At 41.8% G+C, this 23,319-nt stretch overlaps 2 protein-coding genes across 2 annotated transcripts in view; one reads left to right on the top strand and one right to left on the bottom strand.

The window, feature by feature from the left end:
• The window catches only part of LOC116844007, a 112,059-nt gene extending 88,746 nt beyond the window's left edge, over window positions 1–23,313 (bottom strand). Inside the window, exon 1 of the transcript XR_004377972.1 lies at window positions 23,135–23,313. The gene's annotated coding sequence lies outside the window, so the exon portion shown is untranslated. The remainder of the gene's footprint in view (window positions 1–23,134) is intronic.
• Window positions 1–23,319, top strand: part of LOC116844005 — a 493,975-nt gene that overhangs the window by 431,081 nt on the left and 39,575 nt on the right. The window lies entirely within an intron of this gene.

The raw sequence follows: 23,319 nt of genomic DNA, 5'->3' as shown, positions 1-23,319 counted from the left end.
GAGAGAGAGAGAGAGAGAGAGAGAGAGAGAGAGAGAGAGAGAGAAGGGATCGGAGTAGGTGTGACATCCGGCGAAGGTCGTTCTAGGGCCACCTCGACGCGGTGAATTATGAGGCGGCGCGAGGTGAGTCTCGCTCCACTTCGAACCATCGATTAACCTACATAACTCCCGAGGTGCACCGCGTCTTATTATCTTCTCTCTCTCTCTCTCTCTCTCTTTTCCTTCTCTCCCTTCCGTTGCACCTACGCGCGTAATCAGCTATGCGTAACGCGCTTTCTCCGTCTCTGTCGCACCTTCCCGGTGCCGAGCCGAGGCGTGAACCCGCATGCTGTTCTCACACACGCGCTCACGCACGCACGCATACGCGCGCGCATGCGGAGAATGTGAGAACGCGTGTCGTTGTAGCCGCGCATTAATCAAGCGATACACCTCGGCATAGTTTCAGCAGATCCCGTTCGTCAAATGCTCCTTCGCGCCGCGGACAAATTCGCTTTAGCTTGAATCAGCGACCGACTGACGTTCGCTTCGCGTACGCGAATCCCGTAAACTCATTCTCGAAGCTCGGACACACGCGATATGAATGAGCGACGCCGCCGGGTAAGCTCGTGTAGTTCTCATCGTTATAACATAGCGAAATTAAAATTACAAAAACAAAAGGAAGGAAGAGAACACGCTTTTAGACTTAATAACGTGTGTCGCTTGCAAACGTGTCATTAAGTAATTGCTGCAAAATTACGTGATCGCGCGAGAGATATTAAGTAAATATCTGCGCGAAGACGTGAGTCGCAAGCTCGATGTCCTGTGCATGTCGCCCCTAAGCAGATGGTAATCGGTTTATCCAGTCTTTAAATACTCGTTAGGCACAGTCACGCACAAGTGATTATTTCCGGAACACTTGGGCGTGTTCCGACGTCGCACCGCAAATAAATAAATCGCGGATTCACCATGGCTCGATATTTTCTCGTGGACGTAACACCAGTCGAGCTCGATCTATTCCCAGTTCGGGAATCTCGAACTTAGACGATCAGGGGGCCACGTCACGTACGTGCTCTTCATGAAAAACGAAGTGGGTGACCCGCCGCTCGTATCGCGCGACATACGTACATAATACGCACGTGCGCTACCTGTATCGCGTAGAAATGAGTGGAAAATGTAACTGTACTCTCGGATCCTCCTTACGCGACGTTATTATTCATGGATTGTCATAAGCCGGATTCTACGTCGACGCGAGCATCGATCGTCGAGATTCCTCGAGGCTTTCATATAAACTGAGTCAGTAAAAATGTTTTTGATTCAGTAAAAAGAATATCTCTCTGACATTCAGTAAATATTCACTGATTTTCAGTGAAAACACTCCCATTTTACTCTACCATTTTATATCTCGCTGATTCTGACTAGTTTCACTGCAAAATCTATATAAAGAAGGACACCAAGTTTCGTCTAAATTTTTCGGAATGTTCGTTTGGACTTAATTTTTGGATGTTCGTGCAGGTCTTGATGAGCAGTTTAAATATCTGTCACTTTTATTCTGCACAAATGAACCGTTCCAGGAATAACAAGCATTGAAAGTATCCAAATCAGACAAATAACCTGATTTGGATATTTTCAGTGCTTGTTATTCCTGGAACGGTTCATTTGTGCAGAATAAAAGTGACAGATATTTAAACTGCTCATCAAGACCTGCACGAACATCCAAAAATCAAGTCCAAATGAGCATTCCGAAAAATCTAGGCGAAATGTCTATAGAGGTTTGGTGTCCTTCTTTATTACAGATTTGTTATCTGTCAGATGTTGTTTTATATTTTCAATATTTTCTCTATCGATCAGCATGCGATTCATTACTAGTCACAAGGGACTCAAAAAGAGACAAGTCTTTAATTCACGGAACGGCTTAAGAGACATCACCTCAATCTTTCACGGAGGATTCGATCGCCTTCGCGTTTAAATCCCTCTTACAGCAAATCGCTGGCCTTTCTAACGATACAATCAAGATCAATGGTCAATCACATAATCCGCGCATAGAAAGCGATTGTGAGATCGGTAATCGCGATCTAGAAACGCGAACGATGCAAACCGCGTTCGCGTGTCTAATTGAATATTCGCGGCTAAGAGGTGTCGTAATGAGAATGCCGGCCGTTTATGGATTCGCTCAAGGACGTTGTTGAGGCTACACTCGATGATAGGACAGTTCATTAGCTCGCAGAGAAATAATGCGACATCCGCGTAACAAATATGTAATGCTCGCGCGTGCACACAATGGCGCATAGCTGCGATGAAAGTGGCTCGTATAATCCGGACTTGCGCGCCGCCGACAGAATCGCGGCTTTTGAGAGCCTCATTAACAGATTAAGGAAACTTCATGCGATGTTCTCTCGGCGAGAAGAAACTATCGACGCGATGTATTCCTGTATATTCTGCATCTGATATCAATCGTTGCATTGAGAAAGAAAGTTCAGAAATGTAAAATATTTATTCGGTGTGTACTAATAATATATTTTTACTTGTATTAATGTAAAATATTTTTTAAATAAGAAAATACACTTATATAAGTATATGTATATGTAAGAAAATATATAAATGCAAGAAACACACATTAAAAGAAAATATACATATATTTATGTGTAAGAAAATACATATTTATATATATTTTCTTAAAAATTTAAATTTAAGTACACATTAGTATCTTATTAGTACTTATCGAATAAATTTTTTTCCGATATTTTTCTCTCAGTGTAGTGAAAAGAAAAGAAATTATAGGATGCAGAAATAAAATCTAAAAAGTTTAGAAAATCCTAAAAGATATAAAGTGAAACGATACGTAAAAACCATTTTTGACCAATTTAGTACAGATTTGAGATATTTCGGTTGGAATTTTATTTCTTATGCATTTTTTTGTTGTACTTGTTGATAATAGGAGTGAGAACATTAAAAAGCTATAAATTCAAAGTGAAACCCGTGAAACTCAAAGTGGACCAAAATGAAAAAATATGACCTAAATATTTTTTGTATTATTACATTTGTGCCAAATTAGAAAGAAATCGGAGTGTAACTTTTGGGTAGATTTACTTGTTAGTGATTGCTTAGTGCAAAATGATAAAAAAGTCAATGAATGACGGAGTACTTCATATTACATAAAAATTTTAAATATCAAAAATTAAAAAATTAAAAATTAAAAAATTAAAAGAATATTTTCATTAAAAAATTTGTGTAACAGAGTGCTTCACCATACATTGACATTTGTCCTTTCACTCTATATAAGCATTTGCAGTGCTATACAAACACATAGAAAACAGCGTAAAATGAGCTCTATTATGTTGGAATCCAACATTTTCGTTAAACTCGTAAACGTGATTGCATGTACGTCGACTAAGGCAGCCGGGAGCTACAAGCTTGGCTTAATATTTGCGCGAAAATTGCGACTCGATGCACATTAGCGAAATCGGTATTGTTTCCTTTCTCTCGTGAGCAACGATTGCCCCCTTTTTGCACGCGAAACTCAATATCGCCGGCGTGAATTTGTCGAAGCGTGTCGTATATACGCACGTCAATGGTCATACATGAGGCCCGTTATAATGCGCACGCGAAAACATCAACACGATGGTATATACGTGCGTCGTACGTGAGATGGTTCCGATGATAATGGTCGATTAATGCGGATCAGTTGCTTTTTTGTCGCCGCATCGAGTATCGCGCGATAATTCACAGACTTCGACATTGAAATACCTACTGGAGCCTCTTATTCCCGTTGCATCGCGTCACACCAATCAACGTGATCGATTCAAGGGCAGAACGGGCAGTTCGGATCTCCGGTACCGTTTTTTCCCGGCTGGCGTGAGAGAAAATTAACGAGCCGTGGACAGTGAGTTGCCAATACCGGGGATCAGATATCCGCCGAGAAAAATGCGCTCAGATTAACGGTGACGTACGTCGTTACGTACGTTGCGAGTCTCGCGAAATATCGTGTGACTGAAGCTTATTTATCGTATAATCTTAGAGAAGAAATGATGATCACTAAAACAATAGTTGATCCAACTAAAATTGTAGTTACTTTCAATTATATTTTTTGGTTATTCTAACATGAAAATGGTAATAGTAATATACACATATAAGGTTATTATCATTAACATTACATGAAGAGAATATTCTAGTTTTTTTTTATATGAATTCTTTTCAATTTTATCATGTTTGTAGTAGTCCAGGAATAAACTATCAGTAAAGTTGGTCTTGCTAAGAAACATGGTAAGCGTTTCAATAATATATTTCAAGTCCTAAAATTTAAGTAGCATATGCGAAATGAAAGGAATTACTGCAGAATATCAATCTATTTCTCACAAAATCCAAGTTACAAATTCCTATGGTAACTTTTATTATAAAATTCTCTCTGTACGTAGAAGAATTTAATTAAAAAAAGAAACAGTCTTCTGAACCATAATTTATAGCAATTATTTCTCTACATGATTATAGTCACATGTATCAAACATTTTTTCCTCAGTGTGACTCGCAAGTTGCATAAAATCCTCACTTATCCAAGTCATTTATCGGTAATTTATGCTACAACTTCAGTACAGCCCAGCTCTACAAAGAACATTATGTAATGAATTATAGTCCTAACGTGATTCTTACTGCAATATATTTTACTCTGTATACTACACGGAAAAAAATCTCGTTTGATGCAACCGAATAGGAACCAACTGAAAATTAGGTGGTCAGAAGCGATACCTCTATAAAAACTATATTATAAAAACTAATATTTCTGCTGTCGTAACCGAAAATATTCGTCTGAACATTCAGTGACATTATAACTCAGTTGAGACAACTAAAAACAATTGACTATACAGAAGCCTCATAAATGAATTTTTCTGTTCCTACAACCGAGTTTTCGTCTAATCCCTGAGCAACCGAAAATTCGATTGCACCAATGGAATTGTTTTTTCCATGTACAGTTCAATTTTTCAGTTATTTCGTCGTGGTTTATTTGAAATCTTTTGTCGAACTATCGCAAGCAGCGAGTACCCATGATGCCAAGTCGGGAAAGTTAACGGGTTAACAAACTTTTCACGATTTTATTAAGACGTAAAACTCGTCTCGAAGTACTTCATTATTCATAAAAAATCATCTAATTATTTTAATACCTTGCATTATAACGAGGCGGGTAACAACCGAGCTAATGACGAGCGATTATTATGATCGCTGAATTTACGGTAACTCGACGCTATGAACTAGCGATTATTTCTCACGAGCTCGTTATCCGCGCGGACCGGTCGGTGTGTTTGCGCGCGTTATAATTAACGGTGACGTATGCGATCCCCGGGGGGAGAGAGAGCATCGTGGATCACGTGTCAAAGCGGATGGGCGGACCGCGCCGAGCAATTAATGAATTCTCGTCAGCACGTGCGTAAACGGACCCGGCACGTGCGGAAATTTATCGTGGCTCTCCGTGTGGAGAGCGACACGTGTGAAGAAGAATCCTCTTGTCGGACTTACATCGATACCAACCGGAGATGTTGAGAAATTCGCCCATTTTCCGTCTTTCAACATTGTCCTTTCGAAAGATTTATCTTTGTACTAACGCATAACGCTTTATAGCGCCTCTTAAAGATTGAAATTGGCGATTATCACGTGCATCACGTGCAACGAAATAGACATTTCAGTATCGTGAGAAGTGTTTTCGAAAATGAAAAGTATTTTTCAGACGATGGTCAAAGTCCTACGCGGATGATTATATGTGCTGAACTTAGTTCAATCGTATTTCTTTTCATTAAAGGATATATCGATTTAAAAGAAATGCAACTCTTTGTCAATATTTTTATATTATATTATTTTTATATTATTAGAAAAAAATATAATCCCATTTTTCGCGAAATGCTCTTCTACAGCCTCAAAAAAAATTCTTCTAAGATTAAATATTGTAACGCTCAAAAAAAGAATCTAAGGAATTGTAAGATACTATTTTCTGTAATCTCATATATTTTAAGCGAAAAACTGAAAGAGTGTTCCTCTTTTAATGAAGAGGATTCCTGAGGAGGAAACACTGTATAGAAATAATATTATGCTTAGAATATTTTCTTTTTAATTTTAGAAAAATGCTCTTCAGGCTATATATAAGAGGATTTCGCTAATTTCGACTGCGATACGCTGTTGACCAATTCCACTGATTCAACAGTATTTTTATCCGTGCAGTAATTGTTTATTATACTCGTAAAGAGGCGTATCATCTTGCACCGCGGCGGTACCACGACTAATAATAGAAATGAAAATTGCGACCTTGATCTCGGCCATAAAGCACATCTCTTGCGGTCGAGATCTCTAATATCATGCCGATATAAATATCCTGGGAGCCATTACGCTGTCGTTTTCGTCTCCGCCATGGACTCTGTCGTTATTACGTCGAGAAATCCGACACCACGGGACCACCGCGAGTAAATTTTCCCGAAGAAAAGAGATCAAGAGAAGGCATATCCCGATAAATCGTACGGACTGTGAGCACCACAACGGCGCCCTCTCTCCCTCCGTGACATGTGGTTAACCAAGAAGAAAAATCATCTAGGAAGGTGACGGTCCAATAATGACGGCCAATGCGCACCTCCAAGTGAAACTTCACGCTGTACACGAACTTGCGAATAGAAAATAATGTCCGCGCAGGGCGCCTTTATACTCGTTCATGTTTGCGCAAAAGCGAGCTAGCTGCCTCCATTAGTGAAGCATGCGGGACGCTTTCTTCGATACCGGCATTGAAATCTCTCGATTGCGCGTGAGCGAGAACCGCGCCACGACTGCAGAAAAATTATGCAAACTCTGTGCCAATTAATTTTCAATGCAAATCTTACGATCCTGAAAGGTGTCAATATCTTATTTTCTGTGCTAATCTTATCTGCTTAATTTTATTACTCCGATAAAAATGGAGGAAACGTGGGAAATGCATAATGACACTTTTTTTAATTTGTTCTGAATCAATATACGACTTCTGTAAAGCGGACAGAGTGAGGAATAAATTTTACATTAACATAGAATGTTAATAGCCAATTAGCGCATTTATAATATCTCCAATTCCACATTGAGAAAAAGATATTTAAAAATTTTGTTGTGGAATATAAAGTTTATTCGCAGAAGTAAGGTAAAAATACTGATTTCCCCGGACATGTACCTAATTCTAAACATTCTTATTGTTTTGGTCTTTAAGTATTACGAATATTTAAGCATTCCAACATGGAATGTGTGCTACTCAATACCTATACATATATTTTACGTTAAAAGTTTAAATATTTCTATTTAAAGATCAAAACAAAGAGTGTCCAGGATTATATCCGAATACTAGTACTTTTACCTTAAGCTTCATTCAGCGAAATGAGCTTTGCTTCTCAACAAAAATAAACTTGATGTGCCACAGATATGCATTTTCGAGTGTTTTTCCTCAGCACAACAGAGGAACTTAATTTCAAGTCCAACAACGCGTCGCGGAATGAACGAAAGCGCTGGTCCGCGAATTTTTCTGTCGTTGCGTCACGGCGAATGTCAGGCAACGAGGACGGGACACAGTTTTGACGGTGGGACCGAATTAAGAATCTCACCACGGGGCCCGAAAAGGCGCGGCGCTCTAAACACCCACATTTTCTCAAGACATGGCCCCGACGAGCGATACTTTCGCACGACTCCCCCGCGCGTTCAACAGCGCCGCAGTACCGACCGACGATCGCCCTCTTGGATCTAGTATCAATTTTCGATAATTCCCAACAATTCCCGTCCGTGCGTGCGCGCGCGCGCGCGGTATCGCGGCGGTAACCGGTCCGCGGGCCGAGCTGGTTTCCGAAAGGAAAAGGCATTCCAGGCCGCGCAAGTGCGCCGGCAATCGGTCCCCGCGATCGGAGGACGTCGGCGGAGCGTCGATATGCGCTCTCGCGAGCGCACACATGGGCAGAGCGCGCGCGCGCGCACGCCACGAGGGAGAGCCACGGTGGAGGCAGCGCAGCGTGGAGAGCGCGGCGGGAGATCCGAACCGGTGAGAGTTTAGACGCGGCTCGAATGGAACGGAATGGCATGGACGTTCGCGTGTGTTCGTCGCCGCGTTCGCCGTTCGTCGTCCGTCACGTAGCCGTGTGCGCGCTCCCTCGCAACTGTGTGCGTGTACACGCGGTGTGCCGTATCGCGTACACCGCACCGGCTGTATGGGATTAGGTGCCGGCGCAGTAGGCCAACAGCGCTCGACGCCTGTACGTCTCTTTTTCCGCTCGCGTGTGTTTGACCTATACCAAGTTGCTGTGGTGACGTCGATGCGTTCCTTGCACCACGTGGGAATCGACGTGCGAAGATACGTGTGCGAGGGAAAATTGCAAAAGGAAAGGAAGAGTTTAATGAGGAAACGTCGTCACGGGCCTGAGTGTTGATTGGCGAAATCGCGAGGTCCTGAAGGAGCAAGTGGGAAGAGTAATAAGAAATAGCCAAAAGAAAAAAAAAGAAACAAACGTCGCAATGGACAAAGTGGGAAGTATCCTCTGGCGGGCTCGAGGTCGACGTCGGTTGCCGGCACCGAGCTCGTCGTGTTTGTGAAAATTGTGCGCCACGCCGCGAAGGGATTTCTCCGCTTCTCAGATCGTGCTTGTCTCGCTCTCGAGCGCGCGCGAGTAATTGATTCGCGGGCTCACGAGTGGCTTCATTTGCAAGACACGTTGCAGCGGCGCGCTCCGTGTGCAACATTGCGATCCGACCGGCTGCGACGGAGCGCCGGCGTTGCGCCAGACGGCGTCGCGCGAGAGAGCTCTAACAAGCGCTAATTACGGTAATACAATTACGCGCAGCACGCGCCGTCTCCCTCGATCTTTTGCTGCCTGGTGGCGCGTGCGCGATATTCGCTGCTCTCGAGGACCGATCGCGTGACGCTTGCCGAGCCGGCTTTCGCAACGGCGATTTGCCGAGCCTCCAGTTCCATTAAACTCGGAATTCTATCGTAACCGTATCAGAAGCGCCGCTCCGTTTCGTTCAGTCGCGCGAAGCGACGATTCCGCGGCGGACGCGCGGCTGTACCGATCGAAGCACGCCGCGCCAAGTATGCGGTTTCCGCTCCGCAGCGAGGCAAGATTCAAAACACGTCGGACCTTTTCGGTCCTCGACTCCGGACCCTCGAGGTCCGCGTCGCGGGGAACCCTCCAAGTCGTCACGTGTTCGTCCGCTCATCAGAAGACACGGGGAACGTCATCGTGCGATCTGTGAGGAAGCCTCACTTGTGTCACTCTTCGGCGGAATAGCTCGGCCACGCGAATGCCAGCGTGGAGAGGATCACGTCGTGAGAACGCGGACGCGGGAACAATCCGACTGACCGGTGCGCGCGCGGATATAACGGACGAGATTCCGAAAGCCCGGCGAAATGTATTCAGGCATCCGCGAAGGCGGGATATCCTGGTTTCGCAGGAAACGATAGTGTCGCCGGACGGTCCAAGCGGCCCTCTTTCCCTGATTCCGTGATCCTCGGTGTTCAGCGATCGGAGTGGTAACGGTAAAAGTGAAATCTCAGCGCTGACGAGAAGGAACGGAGATAAAGGAGCCGATTCGCTGATCGCTCGTCGGGGAAGAGCGGCTAGTCGCGGCTAGTCGTGACTAGCATAGAACTTACCGTTCCAGTCACTTGGTGCGTTACGCATCCACCAAGTCGAGCCGTTACGCAGCAACGGCAATGACAGCGGGTCGAGAGATACGCTTTTCTCCCGGCTAATTGCACGGAAGATCATTCAAACGTCCGGCCGAAACCGGACGACGCGTCGAGACGTTGATTAATAACACGTGACGTTCGCGCGAGCCTCCGCATCGGGCAAGAGTGTACGACGTGACATTTCCCGAAAGTCCGTCGTAAGTAATAATTATCTCAAGCGGCGCGGATTTCACGCGGCACTTGAGGCATATTCCAAGCCACGACGCGGACTGATCGCGCGCCAAACGACGACAAGCGAACCTGCAACTCGGGCCGGTCGCGAGCTCGACCGCGTCCACCTGTCCGCTTGGCGCGGAGGGTGGACACTATGAGAGACTCGCCCGTGACTTTCCTGATCGGAGTAAGTCGCTCCCTTTCGCGGTAGAGCGTCGCGTCGTCGTGGCGCGGCGATGACGCGCGACGCCTAGTTATTTCGGATGTATATCAGCGAGGAGGATAGTGGGGACGGCGGCGGTTGCCGCCTGATCTCCGTTCGTCAGTGCGTCGACGTCGACGGAACACGCGGCACGTCGCTGTTGTCGGAGACGCTCGACGACAGCAACGAGAACGCGAAGGACGACGGGAAGGCTGGTGACGTTCCCGACGCGTCGGGGATCGACAAGCGCGTGACGCCGCCGGGCATCCTGAAGAAAGTCGACGAGCCGTCGGGGAAGCCGCGGGAGTTCCGCAAGAATCAGTCCTGGAAGGGCCCCTCCTCGCGGGCCCTTCATGACGTGCACGCGCTCAAGGCGTCCCGTAGAAGCGCCAGTTTCGTTCTGAACCGACGGGGCACCGACGGGTCGAAAACGGCGACCTTAGCGACCTACTCGAACAGCGCGTTCGCCGATCGCCGGAGCACTCTGGAGGACGACGACGAGGGACACACGACGGTGGTGAACCCGCAGTACCGCGACACGTTGACGCGGTCGGCCCAGGCGTCCTCCAAGCAAGGAGGACGCGTTCTGAGGAGGAGCGTTTCCGCGCCCGGAACCGGCGAACAGCCCGCCACGGATGACTCCACGAGAACCAAAGAGAAAAGCTCGCGAGAGAAGCAGGGCGGACTCGACGAGAGGACGAAGGATACCAAAGAACACGCTCGCCTCAGAAACTCCGCGCGGAGCGCGTCCCCGTCGGATTGTCGGCTCGCTGACGGCGTACAGGTGACCACCAGGTACCGCCCGAGGGCCGAGTCGCGGTCGAGCAGGACCCGCGAGCAGCAGGATTTCGCGACCAAGACCGAGCAGCTGATCGCCAGGCGCGCGACTCCGCCGCAGGTCGAGCGACGCGCCAGGGCCTCTTCCTTCGTGATCGAACGGAAGAGGCATCGGCTGAACGCGAGGACGGCTTCCAAGTCCACGGAGGACCTGTCTCAGTGCGCGAGCGAACCGGCCGCCGATGGGATGCGGAATTGCGCCGTGGCGGGTGTCCGCGAGGACGGGGCTTGCGTGTTGCTCGGGGTGCGATCGCTCGATGAGGCACCCCAGAGCGGCCTGGTGCCGCGGCAAGACGACAGGTGTACCAGGAGGGACCGCGAGCGCGCGAGGATATTGAGAAGAAGAAGGATCAACGGCAGATCCGCATCAGTGCCCAGATTGAACGTGAGTGGAATTTTTGAGAAATTTTCTCGAGCACGCTAATGGTCTATCATTATCGTGATAAGAGAGGTTATCCTGAGGAGATGATATCCGCAGAGGCTATCGAATGCGCTCGTTATCGCGCGTTGATGAATGAGTTGATAGGGGAGAATCATCCGCGAATGACTTTGTGTTGAAAATGTCACTCTGTGACAGAGTGTGCAAATTGTCTTGGAATTGGCGTTGCTTCTACAGGTTTATTCCATCGGTTATTTTTTATTATTGGTTTTTTCTTTGACACTAGAACTACCAAAGCAATGAAAATAACAGGATTGTAATTTTATTAGAAAAATTATTCAAATTTACCATGGTGCATTTCATATTGTTAATTGGCGTAGAATTAGGAGAAGCAAATATACATTTTAGATTATAACTGCCAAAGCAATAAAAGAATTGACGGGGTTTCACAATTTCTTATAAAAATCACTCAAACTTATCACGGTGTATTTTATTTGTGTAGAAAATGGTTCTATAATAGATGATTACATATAAATAATATTTCGAGATTGGCGTTATCTTTATTTATGGATTATTCCATCGATTATCTTGGATTGTTGGCTTTTCCTTTAACATCAGATCTTTAATATCAAAGCAATCAACGAGTTCATAATTTCTCGGAAAAATTACTGAAATTTATCATAGTGCATTTTATATTTTCAATTGACGTAGAATAAAATCAAAAGAAGTAAATACACATCTTTTCCCTTGCATTATATATGTATTTCTTTTTTCAAAATCCTGTCGTTTTAACCGCTTGATAGAAATAGATCGTCGAGCAATTTTAGTGTCAATAATAAAAGTCTCATCAGTGCTTAATTTGTGCAGCTGATTTCAATTTTGTTTCGTTAAACACCTCTAATTATGATCCCGATAAAGTAAAATCCTTTCTCGACGTCTTCCGCCGTAGACGCTCGCGACGTCATTTTTCCGCAATCTGCGTGGCAAGTAGTAATTATTAATGAATTACGATCGACGTGAGCACTTAGAACTCGTTTTGCAGGATGCTTGATTTATAATAACTCGCCGCAGATACGTAAGTACGACAGTAAAAGAGAGGGCTTTCTCACCAGTTTCGGATGTGAAAAGCGCGATGGTGTATCTCACGGAGTAAGCGTTTGCGACAGAGCGCGATTCGTTCCGCGATGAAATATCGTCGCCAATGCGTCGCTTCCGCGATCGTATTCCGCGACGTGAAAGAGCGAACGCTGCGCGTTGCATCGCATTGCACCGCGTTGAATAGCCGTTTGCATCTCGTCGCCGCTCGAGGAGATGCGCCGGCAACTCCGCGGATCCATCTCGGCGTCGTTGAATGGACGCGAGTCGAGACGCATTATTTCCGTCGGGCCGCGCTTCGCAGATAGGTGCGTCCGCGTTATTCAGAACGTGCGCGTTGCGAATAAATCGCGCAACTGCCGTCAAGACGCGCGCAGCATCTCGAGCGGCGCATCTCCAGAGCCTACCTACGTGCACCTTCCTCCACCGCTGGAGAATCGGACGCGATCTCCTTTAAGGTGCACCCACACGCCGGCCTAGCCGACGTGGTATTTAGATGGGAGCCGATCTCGCCTCTTGCGCAAAGCTCCCTCGGGTATTTGCGTTGGCGAGCGCACCTCGACCCGAGCGAGAGTCTCTCTACCCCGATAGGCTAACGTACATAAACTTTATACAGCAGTCTTAAGTATATCAGATCGCCAATTCCCTTATGACCGATCAGGTTTCAATTCACATTTGTCATAAAATGACGAAGAAAAATGCAAAAGAAATACTAAAGGAATCATCAAAATTTGTCCCGAACAATATGTCACGTTAAATATAATACGAAAATCTGAGTTTTTACTTGTAATAAATTTATATTATTTTTAAATTATTAATTATATATTTATAATTATTTACTTTTAGTAAAATTATATTGCATCAGTACAACAATAATTTGCATTATTGTAGGATGTAAATTTATCAATTAATTTAATGCAGAGAGAATATATTTATTTCATAAATATGAAAGGGGGAAGGGGGGAATTGAATCGCCATGTTATAAAAGGATTAATTCATCTACCCTGGTTTAAAAAAAAAAAACAAACAGCTTAAAAATTTTACATTGCTGAAATTACCATATTTTTTTTATAAATAAAGAAACTTTAATTATATTGTCCATAAAAAAAATTTCATTATTTTTTTACCAGTTATAAATTTTAGACGACCTTATTTTTAAAAATCGAATTCCACAGTTTTCTTTGAAATTTATTAATGATTAAAAAAATTAGTAAATTTATTAATGATTAATTTAAAAAAAGATTCGATCAGGTAAAAATTAAGTCTGTAGCGATTTTTAAACAATTTTCACTTGTCCTTACTGATGCGATGCGCTCGTGCGCGTGAGTTTACCACGCGTTTGACGCGAGAATGTGCTCCATTGCATTCGCAGCGTCGGGATGTGCACCTAAATTTATGCACCGGGTTTGAGTGCGCGACGCGACGCGTCGCGCGAAATGTTCGCGATAGCGAGCAAGCGAGCATCCATTAACCACTTGGATATTTTAAAACCCTTTCACCGGTCGTCCCGGCATGGCCGTGCACTCCTCTGACCCGTTACTTTAATGCATAATTATCGGGCCTCGATATTAGCGCGTGCATTGAATCCATTTTAATGGAAAGCAAACCAGTTGCGGCCAGTGGCGGCCCACTGCGCGTTCCTTTACGCGATGATAAATTCGACGCGGATTATTAGAGTCGCGAGACGATCACCGTTAAACTTACTGCGCCGACATTTTCTGCGGTGACTAATTGCCGCGCTCGTTACACGACCGTTGGTTTTTCCACGTAAACGAGCCGTGACTGGCCGTTCTTTCTTTCCTCTTTCGCGTCAAGTTCTTTTCGGGCAAAGGTGCCGAAGAGCCGATCTAATCATATCCGTTCGTGGATGACAATCGCCTGTCGTCACGTCACTCACTTCCCCGAGCGATACATTTGTTTGCGCCGATATATCGGCGTTTCGCGCACCTCTCGCATTCCGCGAAGCGTTATCTAAGGTTTCGCGGTGTGAGCCTTGACATTCCTCGATGAAACGCACGTCGTCGATAACGGATATCGTTTCTCTCGTGCCGGACTTGCGTCGATGCGTTGGCGGAGTGTCACGACCTGAGCGGGAATTCACCTGGTGGTGCGACTGACGCGTCTCATCCGCACACTCGTGTGTGTCTCTTCGAGCCGCGCGGCCTGACACAACGTCCGCTTTGCGGGACGTGTGCTTGGACTCGCGTGGGTGGAATATGAGGTTTGCGAGCACACCTTAGAAGAGGCGTTCGTCGTCGAATAGCAGCGGCCCGCGAGTAGCAGCCGCTTGAAAACTACTCGAAACGGCTCGACCTTACGTCTTATCTGCATTGGCGCGTTAGTTTATCGCCGACTATTATGCTAATATCGCTAATAGAGTCTGCCCGCTATGCGCTACTAATCGGTACTTATTATTGGCACCGAGCGCGAGGGATTAAAGAATTATTTTCGTCGTACTTTCAAAATGGTCCGTTGAGAAGGATGTGCTTCTTTGCCACTGAGTACATGGACAAAGTATTGCATTAAAAATTATAATAAAATTTTTCTAACTTTGAACCATACAGAATCGTGAACGAAATTATTATGTTTGCTTAAAAATGTTATGCAAGTTTAGCTACAAAGTTATTGGAATCACTCGAATGTTTCTTATATCATACACTCTTTGTGAGAGAAAAAATACCCAGGAAATAAGAAAATATTTATTTACTAGGTACTAGTAATATATTTGTTTACATCTAAATTCTCTTATTTAAGTAAAAAGAAAAAAATAATTACTTTTATGAAAATCTAGGGATTTAAGGAAATTGATATTCTTTTACTGGAAAAATATTTTATATTACTTTAAACTATATTCAGATTATTAAGCATCAATGGGATAAATTAGTTCACGGTAACCAGAAATTCTGTTTCAACCAAAACGTGTTTGACTCGTTCACGTTGATTCAACCGATCTTTTCTCCTCGTGTGTAAATGAAAAATGTGTCGCAGGTTGTAAAACTGAGATTTAAAATTGCAATTCAACAACGTCAATTACTGCTGCGAGAATACACGCATCTCCTCAGCAGGTATTATTATACCGGTACAAATAGACTCTTCAGCGCTGAAAAATTGTACGTGACGTCACAGAACGGCGGCGAGCTGTTTCATGGGCGCTATATATCGTGCCGATCTAAAAATACGAGATTTGCAGAATCTCGCGCGGGATTGCACAATGTGCTGAAACTTTTCCGGCTGCTGCACGTCGCACGACGTTTGCCTCCCATTCACGCGTTGTACGCGCCGAGAGATACGTTTCGCGTTTTATTGAATGCAGGCGACGAAAATCACTCGATTGCACGTTGACACTCGCGTTATCTGTCGCGCGTGCCTTCCGTGATTGCGACGCGGAGCAGGCATACTTCGCCAGCTGTCATTTATTGAAAAACTGCGAGCCGTACGTCACGTTTATCGCACGTGCGTCGTCGTGCACTACGCGTGCCACCGATTAGAAAAGTGCCCGATTAATAAAATACGGCGGCCTACTGTGAATACTCTTCGACGATTGCGAGCAAACGCTGTAAGTATTCTTGCGCACATAAATCGCGAGTAGTTACGGTATAACGAAAAATGAAGTGCTCGACCACACGGAGGTTGATTTGGGAACGTGTAAATAGTACGGCGAACAACGAGATCTCTCAACTTTCGTTGGCTTTCGTTTAAGGCTACTCTCTCGCTGGATCAAATTAGACCCCGGCTATCTGTAATTGGAATCTTCTAGTGGAACGATTTTCACGACGAGCGCATGTTGCGAGAGTGCAAATATGCGAAGAAAATTTCGAGGAATCGACTCGAGCTTAGCTGGCTGGTGCGCCATTTAAAGCCATTAACATTCCGCGATGGTAATTCAGCGCGGCTTATATCGCGAAGGTGTGCGGTGTTTACCTGCTCGATTGTGGTGAGCGCGCGAGCCGGCGTCTTACGTGGAAAGTCGATAAAACGGGACATAAAAAACAAACCGGCGGCCCGGCGCGGCGATTAATCGAATAAAAATACGATGTTTGGCTCAACGGGACAATCGGTGTGTGCGCGTGTCGGAGAGAGACTCGGGTTACTAAACCAGTAAAATAGGCATCAACGTGCCTAAGCTTATCGCCGTTTATTCTGGTGCACACGCCGGCTCCGGCACGGAGGGTGAGTCCCCGCGGAACCTCATGCAAATCTGGCCGACAAAATCGCGAGCTACGCGGCCGTGGAATGTTAATGGCCAATCGAGCCTCTCCGTGGCCGTGGCCCCGAGGAAAATAACGCGTCGCTTCTAGGACCGGTCTAACGTTCCCCGATCTTGCCCGAAACCACTTTCAGTTTTCGGCGGACGCCCTTTGGCCATGAAAAACGTTCTCACGTTCCCATGGCGATCCAACATGTCGCTGCGAATGCCATTTTCGTCTTTCGCATTGACTTTCAGCTAAGGTAATTGTCCCTATTACTATGCCTATTTCTATCAATGTGGCTTTCTAATTAAATAAGGTATAAAAAGAAAACTAGCATAAATAAATAGAAGTATTTTTTAAAATTAAGTTCAAATATTAAATTTAATAGAAAACACTTTTTCTATTTATTTGTGTTAGTTTTTTATGACTTATATAAATATAATACAAAGGTACATTAACAGGCATAGTAATATGGACAGTTATTCTATGTGACTCTAACGTTGTGCATACAGAAAAAATATCATTATGCTGCTGAGAGAAACGATTACTCAATTTACATTTTTTCCTTTAAATAATGGCTACTTTCAAACAAAGAATTTTCTTGATTAATAGTCTGCAAATATACTCCTGACAAGTTTAAGAAATGCTCATTATCATGTTTCAAGAGAATTTGTCTTCCTTACAAGAATATTACATAAAACTTTGTCGAAAAAAAAAAAAACACTTATATCTATACTTATTACAAATTTTACACTGAGAAAAAGTATTTAAAGGTTTATTTGTAGAATATAAAATTTATATCTAAGAATAAATTTTATATTCCACAAATAAATTTTCATGTATTTTTTCCTCAGTATAAAAAAAGCTCATTATCATGTACTTAAAAAAAACAATTTTCTTTTTCCTAAAGAATATCCTAAAATTTTATCAAAGTCAAACTCTGTGTAGCAAATCAAATTTTTCTTTTAATTTAATTTAATATTTAATTAATATTCTCGGATTGCGATACTAAATTTATTAATTCAGAATATATTTTAAAGAAATATTTTATCCTCTCTTTCTCTCTCTCCCTAACGAAAATTTGCAAATATATAAATTACGAAATTCGTATTTCATATCGTATCGAAAGAGTATTTCATACTTGAAACAAATAACAGTTACTTGAATATATATTTTTCTATTATATGGTTACTTCGTTGAGAATCGGAGCACTTGGAGCGACACGAGATTTATTTAGGATAATACAAAGGTCATCCCGAATCTCATGTAACATCGCGACGATGTTCGCAACCATATGACATAATTGCTGATGGCGATCGCGCTCGACGAACGTTAAAGGCTTCGTTGCGTTTCTATGGCTTCCGGCCTTAATATGTTTTCTTACCTTATTCTGTCCTCTTAGCACACGCTTAACACGAGCAAAAATAAATGCTCAAAATTACATATAGCGCGCGTGTTTAATGACAACCTCTGTATGGACCGTCGTTATCTAATTATACTTTTCATTTGTTATTTTCTAATTACACCTTCACCTCAAGATTTGCGTTACATTTGCGAATTTCTCAAACGCTGCAAACACAGGCTTGACATCAAAGTACGTTCACCTTAAGTGCATGTGTATCGTTTTTCTGTTTGGATCCCGAGATTTAGAAAGTGGCAACGGTCATTCCGCTTCCGTGCGTCATTAACGCGTGACCATTATCGACTACGCGTATAATCTCGCATCCGTTCGCATACATGGGTGTATTGTACGGATGCTGATAAAACAAACGCGTTTGGTTAAATGGCTCTTATTGAAAAGAAGCACTTTAATGGTTGCGACACTCTCGGAATGAAAATGCCGCGTAAGAGATCAAGATATATATTAATAGTTGTTAAAAACTTGCCTCATACTTAGATTTTTACTCAGAATCAAACTGAAATTCTTCAGTTGAATTATGATGGGTGTGACATTTATATTTGTAGTCGTGGTTCAACTGAGAAACTCTTATCTAACTTGAAAGCTCTAAATTGAAATCTGAGTATTTCACTTGAGACAAATTTTAAGTAATGACTATAAACACTGACAAGTATATTTGTATTTTCATGCCTGAATGTTGTTGACCGATCACGAGTTAACGTGTTTGCTTCGTATAAAGATTCACCTTTGAGGTTTCAGGAAAATCGAAAGACCATATTTTAGAAAAAATAGCGACTGGTTAGAAAAAAATTCCACTAAGGTATATGCTCTTCCAAAGGGAAGCGCAGCGAAACTCGATATGTTTGCAAAATTTGTCGTGTATCACTGCACATAGATAAGTGCTATACCGTATTCGAAAAAATTATTAAATATATAATAAGTCTCATTTCAATACATGATGTGTAATTAAAGTATATTGAAGTTTATTTAGATAATTTCATTTTATATTTAATTGCGGAAAAATAGCCGGCTCCACATTTTGGCTAGAAATAATTGGTGAGCAAAATGCTAATACGGGCTCAAAAACATATCCGTTAATCCGTTATTCTCTGGGACAGACCTGATTGTTTTTTCTTTTTTTTTTAGTAGAAGCGCAGGTTTTTTCTCTTTCGCGGAAGAAGAAGCGTCTTGCGAGAACGAAGACAATGGATTACGTGGATTGGGTCGGAAGGATGATTGATCAGGAGAAAGCTTACGCGCAGAGCCATACGGCATACGGTTTCCTTTCTGCTCGCCGAGAGTGTTACGCACCTTATCATTTCCTCGATATTACTGTATAAATTGCCGGCATTAGACGAAGAAGTTTGTCGACACGTTTCGCGGATCGACCGCTTCGACATTTCCGAAGGAAACCGACTTTCCCTCGCCGGCGCAACAAGTCGAGAATGAGCCTGCGTTATTTAGCGTCACTTTGGACTTTCGACTTCGTGCGGGAAAAAAACAAAAACCTCTTGTGGGACACGTGAGCAGACGCGTCTATTTCTTTAATAGGAAAATACACGATACGCGCGAAAAAAATTAACCTAATTATAATTAAAAAACATGTCACGTTCGTGCTTTGTAGTTAACTATATTGTCATAATAAAAAGTCATAATAAGAAAACACTTGGATATTATAGCTGGATTAACAATAACCAAATCTCTGATCGTTGTTAGATATATTTAAATGTTCTGGAATATTTTATTATAATAACCAGAGAAATTCTGTTCAACTGAATCTTATTTAATTAAACATGTCACGTTAATGCAACCGTGATTGTTCTCTCTATATGTGACGGTATTGTAGTCATTGTGAACAATACATTATTGTCGTCCGGAGACATTATCCGGTATCGAGACGGTGCACAGAAATAGTCATGTATTGCGGATATCGCGTTCAATTATCTATGAAGGGAAAAACCAAGGAAGCACATGTTTCATGTCGCGTTACTTTAGTTTGTTCTTTCGCGTGGATTTGATCGCACGGTACTTATTGTGAAGTGATTAAATAACAAAGTTCTCCTAGAACGAGTTTTGTGTTGCGCTAATAATTTCTAAATCCAAATTCTGATTCTACGTTAAGTCTGCGAATGCCGTCGAACTTATAGGTCGTTGAGGACCCGAGTCGAAATTTTGATTCTATATTGATCCTGCAAATTTCGTCGAACTTGAAGAGTCAATGAAGAATCGCGAAATGTATAAATTATTGACTTACCTGGATGCTAATATCTGCTTGCTGTTGTTTTCTCCACGTTGAAAACTTGACGTTTGAAGAAGCATTCGTTCAAGAATTATTTAATATCAGGACTTTCATTTAGTTTTGATTATTTAAATTATTTTGCAATTATTTAATGTTTGATTTTTTTATCTCGATATATTTTAATAAAATTTCATTCATAGAGACTGTGTGCCCGGAACAGCCGAGATTCAATGATGAAAATTTTATGTTCTCGACGTTTTCGAACAAGATAACAAAGTCTATACATGGAGATAATTTTATAGTAAAAACCACTATATAGAATTTTGCAACTGCGCGAAGAAATCAACATTCCGCAATAATTGGGTGTCCTTTTATTTCATATGTATGGATTTTTATATTTAAATTTTATTAATTTAAAAAACAAACAGTATATTGAAATGTGCTATTAGAAAATTTTCTATATACCTCGCGAAATTTACTATGTTCCTTACTAAGAACAGTCTATCCTTGAACTACTAGAAACGTATAATTGAAAACAATTTACATTGAAAATATTCTCTCCATGTAGAGAAACACGATAAAAACCGTTTTTAAGTCACCGTTATCCGCTTCCTAACCAATGCATTACACTCTGTGGAAAAGTTAAGTGGCCGAATGCATCGAATGCACAAAATCAACATTCGCTCATTGCCATTCGCGATATAATCGCTCTGCCCGGTTAAAATATTTCCAAAAATATACAACGTTTACGTTAACTTTGACAGAGATAAGAATCCTTAGTTATTGAGCTCTTTGAATTAATTAATTACGTATTAATATATTAATTAATAAATGTACACACGCGATTAGAAATAAGCGAAGTGTGGTTACATTTGAACGAGGAAACAATACGCATCGGAAATGTCACGGGTAGAAAAAAAAACACGCGCGAAGAATCAGATACGAATAAGGGAATCATCGTGAATTCTGGAATAATCAACAAATCATGGAATATTCAACATACATGAGAGAAAAATTGTTGATCCAACTAAAATTATAGTTATTTTTGGCTTTAACTAAAAAATTTGGTTGTTCTAACACGAAAATTGTAGTGACATGTATATAAATCTATTATCACTAACGTTAAAGTAGAAGTTATTAGAAAAAATTCCTTGATAATTATTTGTAATAGTTATTTCTCTATGTGATTATAGTTAAAAAAACATTTGTTTCTCGGTGTAAGATCACTCTTGTGACGTTATTCGGCGATTTTGTAATCAAGAACGTAATCAAAATATACGAGCAGCATCCTCACCATTTACCTTAGCACTTACCTTAGGTCGAGGATCTTAGAGTCGCTATCGAACTCAATGCATTTCCGGGGGAAATATCGAAAAGGCTGCGCGCACGGATGCATTCGATGCATACGAACAACCACTAGCCAATTGCCATTCACGATGTTTGCACCGTTCAGCCGAAAAATCTCAAAAAACATATATTATTTGTGCAGAAAAGGTAACAATTCTCGGCCATCGAACGGTGCAGATCAATTAATTATTTGACAAAATCCATGCTTTTCCCATTGCTCCTTTTCGCACAGAGTAAGGCCAGGAACACACAGAAAGACATAAGTATTAAAACTTAAGCGAATTGATCAACCACAGTCGATGATTCTTCTTACGGTTTAAGAATAATCGATTGGTCAATTTTTTTACTGCTTAAGTTTTATTGCTTACGTTTTCCTGTGTGTTCAGGGAATGGAAACAGTTAGAGAAATTATGGTAGTAACTCATATTGTGAGGCTTCCGTGAGAGTCTCCAAAAGATATTTTTCAAGGAGACTAAAAACAAATTGTCACGACCACTCGATTATTGCTCGATACTTCATTGTTATAAATATACTATAATTGACAATGAGCGAGGGGTGACACTATCATACAGTTAATATATTAACTAGTCAATATACGCGATTGGCAATTGAAGTGTGGCTATACTCAAACGAAATTCATTTATATATTGATTGACGAAATTTATATATTAATAAGCGAAAGTTGAATTATTTAATAAGAATTGGTATGTGGGTAAATAGATAAAAAAACTAGACTCAATCTCATCTCTTCCTAAATTTTTCCTTTTCTTTTTTTCTTTTCTTTTTTTCTAACCTCTTAAGTGGTCTGTCCGGAAAATTTTCGTGATAAAATGTTAAATTCCTTTTGATTTACTTAAACTAGTATATTGTTTTGAACTCATGAAAAATATAAATTAGATATATTTTATATTCTATTCTTCAAAATTCTTCACATAAAATAGCAATAAAGAGAAAAGAAATCTACATGTAGTTATTGAAAAATAAAACACGCCTAGGAAAAATCACGTAATCATTTTAAATCATCACTCAGATAAGATATTAATGGAAGTTTTGATGAGATTTGTAGTTCTTAAAAGAACTGATATGAAGCTGTGAAGAAATAAATAACAATTACGTGTCCAATAATGCTGTTTAGAGATTCAAATTTAGATTCTGTACAAAGCCAAGAAATACAAGAACAAAGCCAGAAGAAAAGCGTTGGAAAATATAAACAAGCAAATTCTTGGCAATCGTGAGCCAAGAAGCATTATTAGACGGAAAAATCAGCACTTGTGAAATCAGATTTCATTATATTTCAATACCGATATTCATAGAGAGTTGTGAATTATTTAAAATTTTTAATTGAGAACATAATTAATTACAGATTCATATTCATGGACCATTGTCAGATGTTTGAATCAATGTTTCTTATATAAAAAAAAAAAAATGTAATAAATACAGGTACAGATTAACGTTTAGAGATCAATGAAGCTATAATTATGTGCCGAATAATGACAAACTATGAATATCGACTGAAATTTCGACTCGGGTATTTCTCAATAATTAAGCGCCCGTTAAAATCAAAAGCATTATGTAAGGAATGACTTTTCGTACCTTGGAATGATGTATCGCTGCTCGCGTCCTCCGTTCTGATTTCTCAATTCAACACACTGCTTTTGGCTGCTTTGTTGCGACACTGACACTGACACTCGCGTAGGTGCGATTCGATCGCACGTAATAAATAACGCAAATATCGCGACAAAAGATTTAATTAAATATCTCAAAGACGAAACTATATA

This window comes from Odontomachus brunneus, unplaced genomic scaffold (assembly GCF_010583005.1).
Source record: "Odontomachus brunneus isolate Ranch 3 - 2012 unplaced genomic scaffold, Obru_v1 Obru_scaffold_038, whole genome shotgun sequence".
Lineage (NCBI taxonomy): Eukaryota > Metazoa > Arthropoda > Insecta > Hymenoptera > Formicidae > Odontomachus > Odontomachus brunneus.
The sequence above is the reverse complement of the archived record's forward strand: the minus strand, read 5'-3'. Positions and strand labels throughout refer to the sequence as shown.